Source organism: Hippichthys cyanospilos, chromosome 5 (assembly GCF_059441005.1).
Source record: "Hippichthys cyanospilos isolate Australia breed blue-spotted pipefish chromosome 5, RoL_Hcya_1.0, whole genome shotgun sequence".
Lineage (NCBI taxonomy): Eukaryota > Metazoa > Chordata > Actinopteri > Syngnathiformes > Syngnathidae > Hippichthys > Hippichthys cyanospilos.
In genome coordinates this window covers 13,555,555-13,572,198 of record NC_142373.1, presented here as the reverse complement: position 1 = coordinate 13,572,198, position 16,644 = coordinate 13,555,555, and the positions used below count along the sequence as shown (strand labels likewise).

General features: G+C 39.8%; 1 protein-coding gene across 1 annotated transcript in view; it reads left to right on the top strand.

The window, feature by feature from the left end:
- The first annotated feature begins 6,684 nt into the window (after positions 1 to 6,684).
- The window catches only part of hdac4 (histone deacetylase 4), a 92,219-nt gene continuing 82,259 nt past the window's right edge, over positions 6,685 to 16,644 (top strand). The window contains exons 1-2 of the mRNA XM_088415329.1: positions 6,685 to 6,771; positions 7,116 to 7,337. The gene's annotated coding sequence lies outside the window, so the exon portion shown is untranslated. The remainder of the gene's footprint in view (positions 6,772 to 7,115; positions 7,338 to 16,644) is intronic.

Here is a 16,644-nt window from a genome sequence, read left to right as displayed (position 1 = left end):
GGCTTTACCTTTTTGTGCGTTCAAATTAGTTTGAAAAGAAAAAAATAATGTTCCAGGCATGACATTAAAAAGCATTATTTGCCACTACATGTTTAAAACAACCGTGCCATTGATAGGAGCATCAAAAATAAATAAATGAAAATCAAGTGTTCCATGAGGCTGTCCTACCTGTATTTCACTGAAGATACAATATTTTATAGTTCATTTTAAATTATGATGGGAGCCTTGTGAGTCAATACAACCTTAGCAGTCAATGTCAAAGAGTGGCCACTGGGTGGCGGTCTCTTCCAACGTATGAGGCGTAAGGGGCCTTTTCTTCCTTTGTTAAATCCCCGCAGTAGCTAGAGATCGCTTCTTCGATAACACCTGTTGATGACTATTGCACTTTTTGATAACTATGCTTTTGTCAAATAAAATGCAACAAGATGCTGTCAACTTATTGAAAACAAACATTCCCTCTTGTTGACCGAAAAATCACCTTGTGCTCAAGGCACAGGTAACGACCAATCGCGGCTCATCTCTTGGTCATGTGACGTTCATGGGCTGAGTTGATCCTTCAGTACAGGTGATGTCATTTTCAGTAAACGTCAAGTGGCAAATGTGCTTTAAAAAGTATTAATTGTACAAGAAAAATAATCAATCTCAAAGACCCATTTGTATGTTATGTTACCCAATCCAGGCATTCTAATACCAGGTACTGAATTATACATATTTTTTTTTTCTTCCAAGTGTTTGGCTTGGAAAATCGATTCCTAATGGATTACTTAAAGTACTAAACGTAATTGATTGTTTTAGTACTTAATTCATTTAGTACAAGACATTTTTAGGCCCCTTTTAGCCAACTATTTGGAAAAAAAATAATTACCTGGGATTGAATATCTGGGGGAAAAACGTAAAAATACATCTTTGGAATTGAATGAATTAAATGCTGATCGCTAACTCCATGCTAATCGCAAGATATCTTGTATGCTAACTGCAAGTCAACATTTGTAGCATCTCCTTGATACAAAATTATAATTAAGAAGCTCCAGAAAAATGACTATAGTCTGTTAATGGCTGTGCTAGGCTAAGGACATAAAGCTACATTCACTTTTGCGTATAGGTTTGTCGCAAGATGCTAAACAGGAAAAGCCTAATGCAACAACATCCGGTTGTCTTTTCACAACAAAGCTTAAATTTACACCTTACTAAATAAAATACTTTTATAACCATAGAAACACAACATAAAGACCGTGGCTCTTCAGTAGTCAGATTATGTACATTTAATGTAAACAAACTAACCACTCTTGCTCTTTGCCCAAGACAAATCTCCCCCTGGGGACAGTAAAGTTCATCTTATCTTAAAGGTGAAAGTACTAAAATCTGCACTGGCCAGCTGATTTATACGGGTGGCCATGAGCACTGGTGTCAACCTCAACACCACCGAAAAATCAGTTGATTGAAAATAAAAACACATGCTAACTCACTCCATGGTAACAACGCTTAATGCACACAGAAAAAGTGTACGTCTGGTCTTTGAAGCGAGGCTCCACCGCCTCCTGTCTGCTTTTGTTTGCCGTCCTACTGTTCCTGGAAGCAAATTCTTGCCGCGTGCAACGCTCCCCCTCGGCCTCGCGGATGCAAAGTGATGGTGATTGCAAACTGCTGCCTCCCATCTCGGCGCGGTAGGAACTCCGTGCAAGTGCCACTCTAATATTGTTGTTGCACAGTGAGCGCTTCAGAATTGGGCTTTTCAAAAGAAGCTGGAACTGAGCCCAGCAGACTGCTGGTGCAGGAAGTGGAAGAAACCCAGTCAATGGCAGGGCGCAAAAAGACAACCGCTCGCTTGTTACATTCATACCTGTGGACAGTTTTGGCGATCGCAAACCTTGTACTGGTTCTAAGGTATGTAAGGTCACATGATATGGGAATGTCCCCTCAAAACAGGCAAACGGGCCTGCGCATCATCTTAGGTCATGGTTAAGTTTGACTTTTACCACGGTTGTTCAAAGCCGTAGTAAAAAAAAAAAAAAAAAGTCCCATGGGAAATCTAACCACGCTGGAAAAAACACATCCTGTGTGTTTTTTATTGACATCATTACCCCAAATACTTCTTTTAAAAGATCCCCTTTTTTTGTTTTGTTTTTAGGCTCTGTGGAGCCCTAGCAACTAAAACAGCACATTCTTCATTTGCAATCCCGCTTTTACGGGTCCCTCCACGAGGAGAAAGCTGAGCAGGAAATTGCCAAGTGGGCTCCCGTGGAGCGGGACTGACATTTCCTGTCAGTGTGCCAGGCTTGCCACGTGTGTGTTTCTGCGTGTGTGTGTGTACGTAGAAATATTTCACGAAAAATAAAACACTTGTCGGGTGGCAAACGGCTAAATGAATGCACTCAATTTTATAGGAGTCTTGATAATATGAATCAGTTCTCAAATGAAGTCACTTCAGTTGATACGTGAGATTTTAACAGTTTTTGCAGGTATCAGCATATCGACCTGAATGCTTTTTAAGCTTTGACACAAATTGTACAATTTTGTTTTCAAATTAAGAGCAAAATAATTGCAAGATGAACCATTTTATTGCTAAAATTTGACTCATTTTCCAGTTTTTTGCTGGTTAGTACATGAGGATTAGGGAGGCAAACCCCACAGACCAGTTGCATCCCACCATTTGTTCCTCTCTTGCTGCTTCACATCATACATGAGGTCAAATGACCTGCGATGTGGCACGCTTGAGGCACCCGCCATTGTGCTTTGGCTCATCCTGCAGGCCGCTCTGCTGGCCGGAGCCCTTCAAGAAACACACTTGGCACACCCATGCACAACAGCTGGCATCCAGCTCGTTACCACGGCTGCTTTGCAATGTTTGCCCTGTGCCAAGGCAGATTACGGCAGCACTGTGTAAATCGCTGTGAATTATAACACTTGATTGCCACAATAAAAGGACAATTAGCTGTGTTAATTTCGCTTGTTTCAAGCGATAAGCGGTGCACTAGTGGAGTGATTCTCAATCTTTTTCAATGATGTACCCCCTGTAAAGTATTTATTTCAGCCAAGCCGCTAGCCAACACACAAAAAAAAAACAAGAGTGTTGTGCAAACATCCCTGATTCCTTAAGTTCTGGAACTACATTTGTAGCGCTGTCTCTGTTTGCTGGAAAATTGCATCATGAATGAAAATACGCAATCGTATAAAACACAACAAAATGATCTTTTGCAAAAAAAGACCTAGAACGCCGTTTAGCAAAAAGTTGCAATTGATTTGCTCTTCCTTTGAAAAGACGAATGTACTTTTTCTGTCACACCTTCAAAAATCCTGGTATCTAAAGAAGCTCCTTTAAAATCTCACGTACCCTGTGAAGTGCCTTCACGTACCCCCGGAGGTACTCATACCCCCATTTGAGAACAGCTGTATTAGATTCATAGGATATTGTGCTCCGAAACAATATAAGCACTGAACCTCCCAGATGAAAAAATACAATCTGTTCTTTGACCTCAAAAGGTTTACTCTTAGCATTTATCATTTATTAGTAATCAGGAGTAGGTTGTTTTGATCCAAAACAGCAGTTTCTAACTAAAAATCAGAGACGACAAGCTTTTTTGTGTGTCATTTGCGTCACTAATGAAGTTAAAAGGAAAGCTAAACTCACAATATAGCAATTAGTTGCCGTATGTTCCGCTTAATTTCCTCTTGGATTGAAAAGAAAAATGTACAAAAATGTTGCATTAGATTTGCTCATACCTGCAGAAACAATTTTCCACAGACTCTAGTCAAGGAAGTATCTTGTCATTTGTGAACCGGAAATGAGCTGGAAGACTAAAGTGTTCATGTATTTTTCTCGCTTAAGACAAAACAGAAGAGAAAATGCATCAAGAACAAACAGTAAGTGAAGACAGTTGCATTCTGGCAGAGTGGATGGAATCCAGCTTCTGGTCATTATTATGCATTCTGGACTTCAGAGTATAATTGCCTATAAAGGATTTGCAACTATGCAGTAAAAGTTCAACTCAATATTAACGCTTTGCCACATTTCTTGTGATTCCTTAAAATTAGGAGCCATACATAACATAGGGAGATAGACTGTTGAATTTCAAGCACCTCTCAATCAACTTTTAATTCATTTTGATTCATTAGAAGCAAAAATGTGTCTGTGTCCCGCTATTTATGGATCTGACTGTGTGGAAGTGAATAGCGAACTTCATGAAAATAATGTCTTTGTAAATATTTAAAGGAGGGCCACGCCAGCTAAAAAGTATACTGTCTTTAGTCTTGTTTTAGTGTGACCTTTAAATCGCTCAAGTAAGCCTCCACTCAACGTGCAGTCATAATTATGTTAGCTGGATGAACAAACACGAGCCCTGTTAGGCATTTTTCCTGTTTACTGTGGGTGGCTGAGGCTTGGAAATTAAATCACACAATGGATATGAGTTTGATTTGATTTGTCCGAAAGACTCCTCTTTCTCAAACTTCTTTAACAGGACTCAACATAAGTAGCTGCAACTTCCCGGCATCTTCCCACAGATTCCGGTTGTCACACCCCGTGTGCGATAGCGCCGCTGCGAGTTTATCTGGGGACGTATAACGCCGCCCTCCCGAGGGAACGCTCGGCTATTGTGCGCTCGCAACCATTGATCTTCCTGTCATCGGGCGCAGGAAATCGAGCGAGTGCTGTCAAAGCAATATTACAATGAGGGCACGCAAGCAGACTTTCCTGTATGGGACGTCTTGCAGCAGACCAGAGATCAAATTACCTGTTGGCGGTGTACCAATTACACTTGGAGTGCTGGTGCAAGGCCATCTGTCCGGCTCGCTTTTTGCCCACCTTCAAATCTGTCCATCCTCCCACCCCTCTGCTTTCACACTCAGCTATCCCAACTTACGTAATCAATCCACCCGGTAAAACCTGTAACCTACCCAGTATCCATCCATCCGTCCGTCCGTCCATCCATCCATCCATCCATCCATCCGGTCATATATATATATATATATATATATATATATATATATATATATATAATATTATTATCAATAAAAAATGCATAAGTATATCTAAAACATTACCCTTTTTAACATGAACGAAATACAAAAGCAATATAAATCCATTTTCAACCACTGTCAATTATTTTTTACTGCGTTTATACAGGTTACAGCTTATACAGGTTACAGCTTAGTATAAAACTGAAAAAAACCCCCATCAAAGTGCCTGAAACAAAAAAACAAGATGAACATTCATATTTTATTGCAATTACACTTCAAATGACAAAAACAAAGCCTTTTCCCTGCGGTCATCGGCGCCCCCTCTGGCATCAACTTGCCCCTCCCCAGGGGGGCCTGCCCCACTGTTAGAGAAGCAGTGACCTAGACCGACCTGCGACCAGTCCAAGGTGCTCGGGAAGTCTGAAACCCGCGAAGTAGGGTATCAGTTCCTAGATTTCTATGTACGCCCCAATATAGCCGCAGTAACCATAAACAATCCTTTTTTTTGTATTTTTTGCGTATTTTATTTATCCGATGGCATAGGCTCAGCCATGAAGGGATGGACGTATTTGTTTGAGGGCCTGTTGCTAGCTAAATCACAAGATGTCATCATAGAGTCTGCGACGAGCAATCGCTAGAAAAATAGGAGTCCGTCATCATAAAAATTGGATTTAGACCACATTTCGGAAATTGACGCAGTAAATGCTGATGAGTCGCACCCTGTTGCAATTATTTCTAAACCGAATAGCTCACGTCCACCCACTGGCAGCAAGCCCTGCAAGGCTACACAATTACATATTTGATGACAATATTAGATCCTTCTTTGAGTATGCTAAACACAAGAAACAAGTTCTTAATTTTCTGTTGCACATCATTAAAATCTGGTCAAGTTATGTAACTTCCTGCTCTTTTCCTTAAAATAATCAAATGTGTTTTAATTTCCGATGTTTTAACCGTGTGCAGCCAATGTAGAGCGCAATGTCAAATTAAGTACAGTAAATCCAAAGGATTTTTGTGTGCACTGGAAAAAAGTACTTACTTATGCGTTGCTCATTAAAATGTGGTAAACTCAAGTATATTATTTGTTTATTTTCAAGGGGAAAATTGCATCACTTTACCATATTTGAAGCATGAATGAAAGAAAATAGTTTTCCACCATTTATTGCGGGGTTACAGTCCCCAAAATACCCGCAGCAAGAGAAGCAAAATAAGTTTTGTTCCCTTTTTTTTTTTTTTAGTTTGTTTCTTTATTTTATAAAAAGGAAAAGTATCAATAAAAATAGTGAGGTAAACCTGTAAGAGATTTGGTTATAAATGAAAATGTATGTACTAGATGTTGTTTTTTTTTTTTTATTTGCGTTTATTGGACTGGTCTGAAAAAAGACAGCCGCGATAGAGTGGAGCCGCAATAACCGAACCACAGCGTAGCGGGAACCACTGTAACCATAATGAAGTCCCATTTTTTCAAAGTGTATTTTAGAAACATAGTGTTAATGTATGCTTTTGAATACCCTCACTTTTTTCCGTAGAAATAGTTCAACATCCACACTACTGGCACTGCTAACAAAGTAATGTGTATGAAGTAAAAAAAAAAAACAACAAACAAATACCAAGCGAAAACGTGACGTCACCACAGCTGCCAATCAAACTGGATTCAAAGCTGGGCCCGGCCCAACACGGAAGTACATTCAGCGTGTTTTGACAGCTGAGTGAAGGAAGCCGCAAGCTTGCCGACTGACGGATTGACGAGTGTCTTAAAACGTCGGAGGATGCTAGCAGACGCCGACAGAAGAGGAAACAACGGTGCAAATTGAGGTAAGGAGAAAAGCCTGCTCGCCTTTTTGCTTTGGAATTGGGGAATTGCCGATACTCATTATTTTGATTGCAGAAGTTGTGTTCCTTTAGGTGAATTAATGGGGTGCAAACACTTTTATTTTTTTTGTAGGACTCCTACTCCAGAAGTTTTGTAAAAAAAAAAAAAAAAAATCAATTTATTTAGCTGTCATGAACTAAATTAGCAACCCTTGTAACCCCTTTCTGCTCCTAAAAACAACATGCTCCTAAAAACAAGAAGCACAGGCCGTCAGCACGTTGGTACCTTTGCTTTGGAAGCTAAACCAATCCCGGTTCGTGTGCCAACTTTGTGTCTTGTCCCCCAGAGGACTGCTGCAGCCTTCCAAATGTGCAAGCGCTGCTCCCTCATGACGTCACCGGAGGAAAAGAATTCCCTCTTCAGCCTTTGAGCTCTGCAAAGCAGCTGGTGGCCTCCAGGACGGTGCAGGACAACCGCACAAGCTGCAGCAACAACACAAGCCGGCTGTTTTTCCCCCTCGTAGAAGAGAAAAAGGCTGCAGACTTGCAGGGGCCAAACCACTGGAGAGGTGAGATTACTATTTTTTTTCCTTTTAAACTGTCACCTACTTTAAATTTGTCTGCCCCCCTTCCTATACTTAGATGAATATCTTATTTACTTCCAAGTAGACCTGGGATTAATTGATTTGTGTAGTTCAAAGTGTATCCCTTGCTTTGTAACCAGAAAGCAACTTTAACTCAGTCAAAGTCGTACGTTTTCAAAGGCTACCATTTTACAGCAGCTTGAATGAACTTTCAAGAACCAACACATTTTAAGTGTGTGTCAGGATAAGTGGAGGATCCACCAAGAAAGTCCTTAAAAACTTACTTTCTACCTTTTTAATAATCACCAGTATAACAGGAGTAGATTTCACTCAAAATCCTGACCAAATGTAAACAGTTTTTTTTTTGTGTGTGTGAAAAAGTGACATCAAATGACTAGTGACTTTGAAACTAGCATTTTTTGCTTTTGTGACATGGCAATCTGAAACAACAAAAAAATGGCTTTTGATGTCAAAATCATTTATTTAGAAGGGATGCACAGTTTTTTCCTCCATTGATAGAGATGACCAATAATTTAGATTATAGTGGACATGTGCAGTTGTCAATTGAATTCTGTGATAACTTATACTGTCGTTATTCCACTACGTTCTATGTCAATCGATGAATCTAGTGTCAGGTGAAGAACCCAACATGTGAGAAATGCTTTTTTGTGGGGTAAAATGCAGAGATCTTAGAACAATATAGACACCCTACTAACTTGACTCTAATAACCTGACCCCGGGTTTATTAGCAACATCCTCGATAGCCCCCTGTCGCCACAAGGGGGTGCACATCCCCGTTATCCCTTGTGCAGTGATAGGGAAGGGTGATAACGAAGTGATTGTTCCATTTGGAACTTTGACATGCTGTCACCATCTGGGTGAAATTTCAGCTCCCTAGTGTCTATTTTTCAACGCTTTCCCCTTGATGCAAAATGGCTTGGATGTAAAAATCAAAGACTTGGACAAAATACTGCAACAAAGGTTGAAATCACGTAACCCGGTTCTAACGTTCCCTCCCAACTTTTCACCGCACAGGATTTGGTGAAAATCGAGATCATGTTTTTCGGGCCATATCGCCCAGCCCTAATCCCGCGCACAAATAAAACAGAAAGCCCGCCGCTATTCCTCTTCGCACAGTTGCATCTCCCTTTATTAAAAAAGAAGTTGAGGGGACGAAAGAAAGCAAGGCGCATATTGGCCGGGGTGCAGCGCAGCGGTAAAAAGAAGAAGATTCAAGGCAGTAAAACAGGTACCCGCCATTTAATGGGCAACTACAGAATCCCTCAGCCTTGTCTGATATGATTTGAAGGCTTGGTGAATCCTTGTGTTGAGCCGATGATCTCATCGCCGCCAAGCATACCCCTCCACTCCGCTTCCTATAGCCCGCAAGCGCAACAATGAGCCCCCTTTTTAGAGCCGCTGCGCCTCGCCGGGCCCTTGTCCTGACTTTGAACCCGGTTCCAAAACTCATTTAGCAAGTGTTGGAAGGGTTGGCGCTTTGGAAAGGCATCCTTGTTTGTGGACATGTTGTGGATGTCACGCTAATAGTTACTAATGGATTCTATTAATGGCGCCTCCTTGCTTGTTGTGAAAGGAGACACGCTTAACCACCAACCATTGTGGATCGACGCTATGACCGAACCGGGCTTATAATTGTTGCAGTAGGGCCAAAACGTGCGATGCAATCTCCCTTTATTTTCCTCTTTCTAGATTATTTCGACTAAGATATACTCTACGGACACATTATATATAGTTTAGTTATTTTTATTTATATTTTTTTTAAATCCTCTATTCCAGTGGTTCTCAGCGATACCGGGACCCCAGACAAAAAGGATTGTTTTTTGCCATGTGAAGTGTAATTGTTATAAAAGAAGGATTAGGAACACCAATGCCAATCCTTATTGGCATCTTTTTTTAGGCATTTTGATGCCCTTTGTTTTTTTTTCCTGCTTAGATCAGGGGTGTCAAACTCGTTTCAGTTTTTGGGCATAAAGGAGGAAAATCTATTTCCAAGTGGGCCGAACCAATAAAATAATTATATATAGTTAGATAACTTTAAAACAAAAACCACATTTATTAGTATTTCTTTTTATTAATGTCCAAAATAGTAAAAGCACAACATCTCTATTAATCATAAAACATTAACATTACTGATAATCATAAAACATTTCAAGTTAGTCATTCATTTAAAAAGCTTCATCTTTATATCTTCATTTTTATACTTTAGAAAATAATCTCGCGGGCCAGATTAAATCCATTTGGGGTCAGAACCAGTCCGCGGGCCGTATGTTTAACACCTCTGTTTTAGACAAACCTTTAACCTGTATTAATGATGTAAAAATGTAGTTAACCGTTGAATATTTTATATATTGTTTTTTCCATGTGTCAGTGTTAAAAAGGATACAGTTTTAGGTATACTTATACAATTATTACAGATACTTATTTAATGTCGGCGAGGCCGGTGGGGGAAGTGTTTTCGTTTTCCGAGGGGAGGCTTTACAAAATATAATCGAGGAGCACTGATCTATTCCAACATGCTCCCCATATTTACCGTCACTGGTTACCTCTCTTTGCATGTTCTCCCCTTGCCTGCGTGGGTCCTCGTCGGGCCCTCTAGCTTCCTCCCACATTCCAAAATCATGCACGGCGGGTGTATTTGACGCTCTAAATTGTCCTTAGATGTGATTGGCGACGTGAATGGTTGTTCATCCCTGTGTGCCCTGCAATTGGCTGAGAGCCAGGTATACGGTGTACCCTGCCTACTGCCACAACTGGGATAGGCACCAGCAAGCCAGCGACCCTAGTGAGGACATAGATATAATGAGTATAGAAAATGGATGAATGGTTGCCTCTCATTACCTCGGTGTGCTCACATGTGGCAAACGATTTGAGATAATAATGTCTTCAGATCATAAAGTTGCGTCTTCCTAATCCTAACCACAAATGACATACTGTCCGCATGATGTCCTCTAGACTGTCACATACAATGTTAGCGTCGTTTACACGTTACACGTTCCTTGTGTTAGTCGCGCTCGTTGGAGATGCTCAAAACTCCAGTTACTTTCTATCCAATTCCTCATAAATGCCCCTTTCTCCATCTATACTAAAGTTGATGTTGTGTAAAATTAGGGTGATAAAATTATACATACCTCAGCTAATACGGCGAACGTGTCAGCGGGAAATATGCGGTTGCTGCCGGCTGAATTATTCATAGTCAATTAGAGCAGAAAACCTGGGGGCTGGCGACATGGCGCAAGTGCTTTTTCAATCACTCATTTCATCAGTTATGCAAAAGGAGGCCTTTCCTAATTGTTGTTTACTGATAACTATTCTGCTTCGTGTTATTTTTACGTCGCCACAGTTACTTCCTAAATGACAGATTCTAAGTGCTTCCGAGCTGTCGAGCTCACCCAAAGTCAAGCGCCAGACTATGAAAAATAGATGTAGTAATCGATATAATATCTTCCGCAGATATTGGAATTTTTATGTATATAGTGTAGTACAGTTGTTCTCAAATGGTGTTATGCGAAGGCACTTCAGGGGCTACGAGAGATTTTAAAAGGGTTTCTGCAAGGTGTCAGAAAACCAAATTGAACTTATTCAGTCCAAAGACATATTCTGTAGAATGAGCTCATTTTTACATTTTTGAGGGATCCAGCGTTTTATTCCAGGTTCCTGTTTATATTCTTCAAACTTTTTCAAGTGATCAAAGATCTAAAAAGGGTTGTTAAGAAATGAGTGAAGCCCTAAAAGTAGTCAATTTCTGTAACTAAGCTTTTTTTCCTCATTTAGTGAATATTTACCAATTATTGTTGTTAATTTTGTATTGCTTAGTGATTTAAAAAAAAAGAACTAAGCAATATCACATTAGAGGAATGGATGTACTCACCAACATTTTTAAATGGATTCAGTTATTGGTTCAGTCATTGGTTTCCCAAAGTAAAATCATGTCACATTTTTCTCAAACACAAAAGATAAAGCATACACATTTTTCGAAGGGCTACAGAAATTAGAATAAAAACCTCTGAGAGGCTGAAATTGGAGGATTTTGATTACTTTAAGTTGAACAATAGCTCTGACCAATTAATCTATTATTAGAGTGGCTGTCATTGATTTAATAATCGATTAACTCTTTCAGTGCCAAGCGTTTTTGGAAAAGGAAACCCAGTATTTTTAGCATTTTCACTCACCTTTCAAGGCCAACAGAATATTATGTGCTATGTCTATGTAAATATGGGTGGTATCATATCAAAGCTTCACTTCCATTCCTTACTTTGAATTTAGATGATAGCTGTATTATAAGTGATGAAACACTGCCATCCAATGGTCACAGTTATCATTACAGTCCTCAATTGGCTTATATTAGGTAAGCATTAGTCAAGGGTGACAGCTCCTCTTTCAATAAAAAAAAAAGTATTTGACCAAAATTTTAATATTTATTATGGTTATTACTATTTCAAAAGATGAGAATCCTCCTTCATTGAATGAGTTAATCGATTCATTTTCACAGATCCAAACAAATAGCAATACATTTCATGTACAATTAATACATTTTAAAAAACAAATTTTACACTGACTGTTGACCGAAAGTAACATCAACTGCGGTGAGGGCTTGGGTAAAAACGACCAATGATGGCTCACCTGTTAGTCACGTGACCTTCTCAAGCCAAATCACGAACATGTGGTTTGTATTTTTTTTTTTTTTTGTGTCTATGGGAAGATGATCGACTCAATACCTGAACTCACACGCTAGCAATAGCGAGGCACGTTGTCGAGTGACGTGGCGGGTCACGTGACATGGCGACTTCATGCTTGAGGTCACTGGACTCGGGAGTATCCGAATTTTTCATCAGCGTTTCCGTCTCATGCAAGTCGGCGGTTAACCGCGCCAGCGTGTCATTGACATTCACGGAAAACCTTTCAATCTTTGTGTGCTACGCCACGCCGCACTGAAAAACAATATATTGTACAATATCATTATATAAAACCTTCCCCCCTCGTTTTTTTTGAATGACATTCTTTTCCAAGCATCAGGCCAAAATGTATAAAAGGCCATTTGTGTCCGTTGTCCTGCGTTGCTCATTCAGTGCATTGATGGCACTGCCATGGCTTAATTTTTCTGTTAATTATTCTGTGGCAAAATTGCGGCTTGCTGACGTCCCCCCCCTTTGAACTGTGAATAGGGACTCGGTTTAGTCCGGGCCAAGCGCTTGTACGTCACTCTGGATGTTTTAGGTCACCCGCATGAACTTTGGTGCGAGCCCTGAGATATGCGTGACGTTCTTGTCGCTTTAAAGGAGACATTTGTTGAATTTAGAAACACAGCTTTGATGGGATTTGGATTTGATCATTTTTGGGGCACTAACTTGAGTTCCAGTCATTATCTTGCATGCAGGACTATCATTGGAGGCAGCAGGGCCTATTTCTTTTTTTTTTTTTTTATTCCTAGACTTTATATGTGGAGTTTGTTTTCAAGTTGAGGCAAAAATAAACATACTGCATCACGTTTGCGCAAAAAGCTTGTTTGGGGCCACAAATGATCTATAACATACACATAAAAGCACATTTGTGCCCAGGAAGTGAATAAAGAAGAAAATTATGGATTAATAATGATAATATCATTCCTGCACAAGGTAGCCAATACCTTATTGATCCCAAGTAAAAGTCTGGATTCCCCGTCAATAAGCTAAGCAAAGTAATCCTTGTTTTTTAGACTTGTAATGTAGCCAAAACAAATAGTTCTACTGCCAGAATGTTCTGCTGCTTGAGTTGGTCCGAAATGAAAGATGAAGCTTTTAATCTTGAATTTGATGTAAGCCACTCATGCAGTTAGCTGCTCATTTCCCATCTGATTGCGACACTTAAGCCCTTCCCCGTACATGACAGATCGCCCTTTGCCGTTGGAGGAGCACTGAAGGCCTTTTTGTGCGCCTCAAACCTGGGTGGCAAAGGCTGGCATGTTGACATGCTACTTGGCATTTTGGAGCTCTCTTTATGGCCTTGGACGCCTGAGTCAGAACATACACACACACACGCGCACACACACAAACTCTCTCATTGGCTTCCTTATGGCAGCGACAGTAATAGGCGGTGGGTCTTGGCCAAAGGGGATCTTACGTCAATAAATAGTAATGCAGTTTGACGCCCCGGCCTGGACACAAACACAAATGATAAAAAGCGAGCGAGCGAGAGAGAGCCAGGTAGAGTCAGAGAGGTGTTAAGGCCCACTACACGTTTGCACAAAATTAGTGTGCTTGCTAGGTTTCAGTAGGTGAGGATATGTCAAAAATACATTTTGGGTCACATAATGGAGCCATCCACTGCTTGGTTCACTTTCTGGGTTGTTTTACAAAAAGCAACCCCCTCCTCCCCAATTCTCATTTTAAATCTAGAATTCAGAGAATAGTCATAATCCTGATTTAAGTTAGACTTGAGACACGAGTCAGAATTCTAGAATTCTCTTTCATTTCATAACTCATTTTAAAGTCAGATTTCTCATGTTTAAGAATTCTCTGGACGTCTCTTGGAAGTCGGAATGAGTTATTTTTAACATGAAAGATGAGAATAAATGGTCATAATTGACTCAATTCTAAAATCAGACTATAAATCTGAATTAAGAGTTATGAAAATAGTCTGAAAATCAGAATTCTCTATTTTTCTTTTTTTTTTAAATGCTTCTCAGTGCTAAAATGTGTTATACTGTCTGCCAAACATGGATGTTATGTCTAATGACAAGCATTCATTCCCACTGCAAGTGCTAACACACCAGTGTCACATGTGTGTGTGTTTTTTTTCCAAAAAGCTAATCCATCTCAATTTTGTTGTTTTCTCTTCCTGAGACTAAAAGAAAAAAATCCCTGGGATAAAACCAACACATCCTTGCTCGGCTCCCCAGACGCCACATGAATAATTCAGAACCACCTGCCATGGATCACTGTTCTGAATTAGATTCTTTTGGGGGTGCGAGAAAGTTCTTTATTTTCTTTTTACACATTTCCTGAGCTGATGCAGCACCTGACAGAATTTCTGCGAGAAAAAAAACATACACAGGGCTTCCAATGGAGACATCAAGTTAACTCTTTTCCCACTTTTTAGGGCTGCTCAATTTGATGGCATGCAAATTAATTGTATTGAAGGGTAGAGAAGGGTATATATATATATATATATATATATATATATATATATATATATATATATATATATATATATATATATATATATATATATATATATTCTCACTAGGGTCGCAGGCTTGCTGGTGCCTACCCAATTGCACGATCTACAGTCTTAAAACATAAATATACATCCTTCACATTGAATGCGTTATTAAAGGGCATGCATACAGAACGCTTGGTAATCCCAACCTTATTTGCTTCATAACTGAAAATTTTCATTGCTTAAGTTTTCTGTGGGTTATTTTTAAAAACAAATTAGACAGGGTATTTGGACATTTTTATGACATGAAAAAAAGCTCTTGTCATTTTTTTTTTGTGCCTCTGGCTTGCGCTCCAGTTTGTACGCTGCTTCTTTGTGGTAAAAGATACGTGTAATTACCACTTAGCGGCTTCACAACGGTAGCAATTGTGCATGTGTAACTTCAAATTTCAGCCCAAGACACTTGAGACATTGAGTTTATGTGACAACATGTGCGACATGTATAGTCGATCAGCACACTGGCTTTGTTTTTCAAGTTGTACCGTCAACTTGACGATTTGTCCAGATGTCCGTTGCAATAGATACGGAGATTAAGATCACACAAGTCCCCTAAAATGAACCCGTGGGTCTTCACATCTGCTACTGAGATTACAGCATTAGTAAAAGGCAAAGGGTCAGCTTCCCTTTAACACATCATCTATGCTCACCATTACACGGCAAATGCTTAACTAAAATGTATTGATGTACAAAAAAAAGTACAATGGCCAAAATTACAGAACATTTTTCTGTGCTAATTCGCAAACCTAGGTATAGTGATGGGAAAACGAAGCCTCATGAAGCACTTTTGATTTTTTTTTTTTTGCTCCTCTAGCTGATGCTCTTGATTATAAGAGGCCAAGGACATGTAATACATTTCTAATGATGGGAAAGTGAGGTCTCATGAAGCACTTTTGGTATTTTTTTTTGCTCTTCTAGATGGCATTCTTGGTTTAAAAATGTCATGGACATTTAATACATTTCTGGTGTTGTGAAAATGAAGCCTCGTGAAGCACTTTTGATATTTTTTTTGCTCTTCTTCATGGCATTCTTGGTTTAAAAATGTCATGGACATTTAATACATTTCTGGTGTTGTGAAAATGAAGCCTCGTGAAGCACTTTTTGATATGTGTGGAAAAAAAATACGTACAATATGTATGTATGTACATGTATGTATGTAGAGCGGCTTGGTAAATTGTCTTTAGCTGTGATTGGTTGCGTGAATGGTCACAATTGGCTGGCAACCAGTTCAGGGTGTCTCCCAACTTAGAAAGGCACCAGCAACCCTGCGACCCTTTTGAGGATAACCGGCAAGCAAAAATGGATGGATGGATAAACATTTATAATTTTTTTCCTGCTCTAGATGGCGATTTTGGGGTTAAGACTCAGTGGAAATTTGATACATTCTACTGATGTGAAAATCCAGTATTTGGGAGCTTGTCTTTGATATTCTTAGAATGCTGTGTGTGAGCTACTTGCATGCATCTTGGACGTGCGGGAGGACAGGGCAGAGCGAGGCTGGTCAGGTGACTCTGCAAGTTTGTAATCCCACTCCCACTCTCCAAACAAAAACAAAACCAACTCCAAAGTTCCCAGCAGTTACACAATGGAGTTGAGCTGAGGCTTAGTGCACCCTTGCATCTCCGGAGGCACAATGAACTTTTCCAGCAACTAATCTGTGTGGACGCCATGAAATTGAGGACTAAAAATGGAGCCGTGAAGGACCCATGTGACTTTTGTGCGTACAAATGAGAAAATGTGACAAAGCAGCCGAATGTACAACATAGTAGTTTTACCTTTCGAACCACCTGAACATGACATTTTATGCCAATGGGGTTCTGGTACCTGTGCTTTTTTCCATAATATTTAATCCAATAAGTGAGTGTATGCAACTGTGCTATAGGCTGATTGATTGTAAAACAAAATCACAAACTTTAGTTCACTGAACTGGTTCAGGTCCAACACTGATGACATGGATCTGCTCCTCGCCATGTCTTTTCAGTTCAGCCGTTTCAGACTTCTCACAGTTCTTATGTGATCTTTGTGGTGTTTTGACAAGCACCCCATGCTAAGCAACAATTATTACAAGCACAAATCTGCC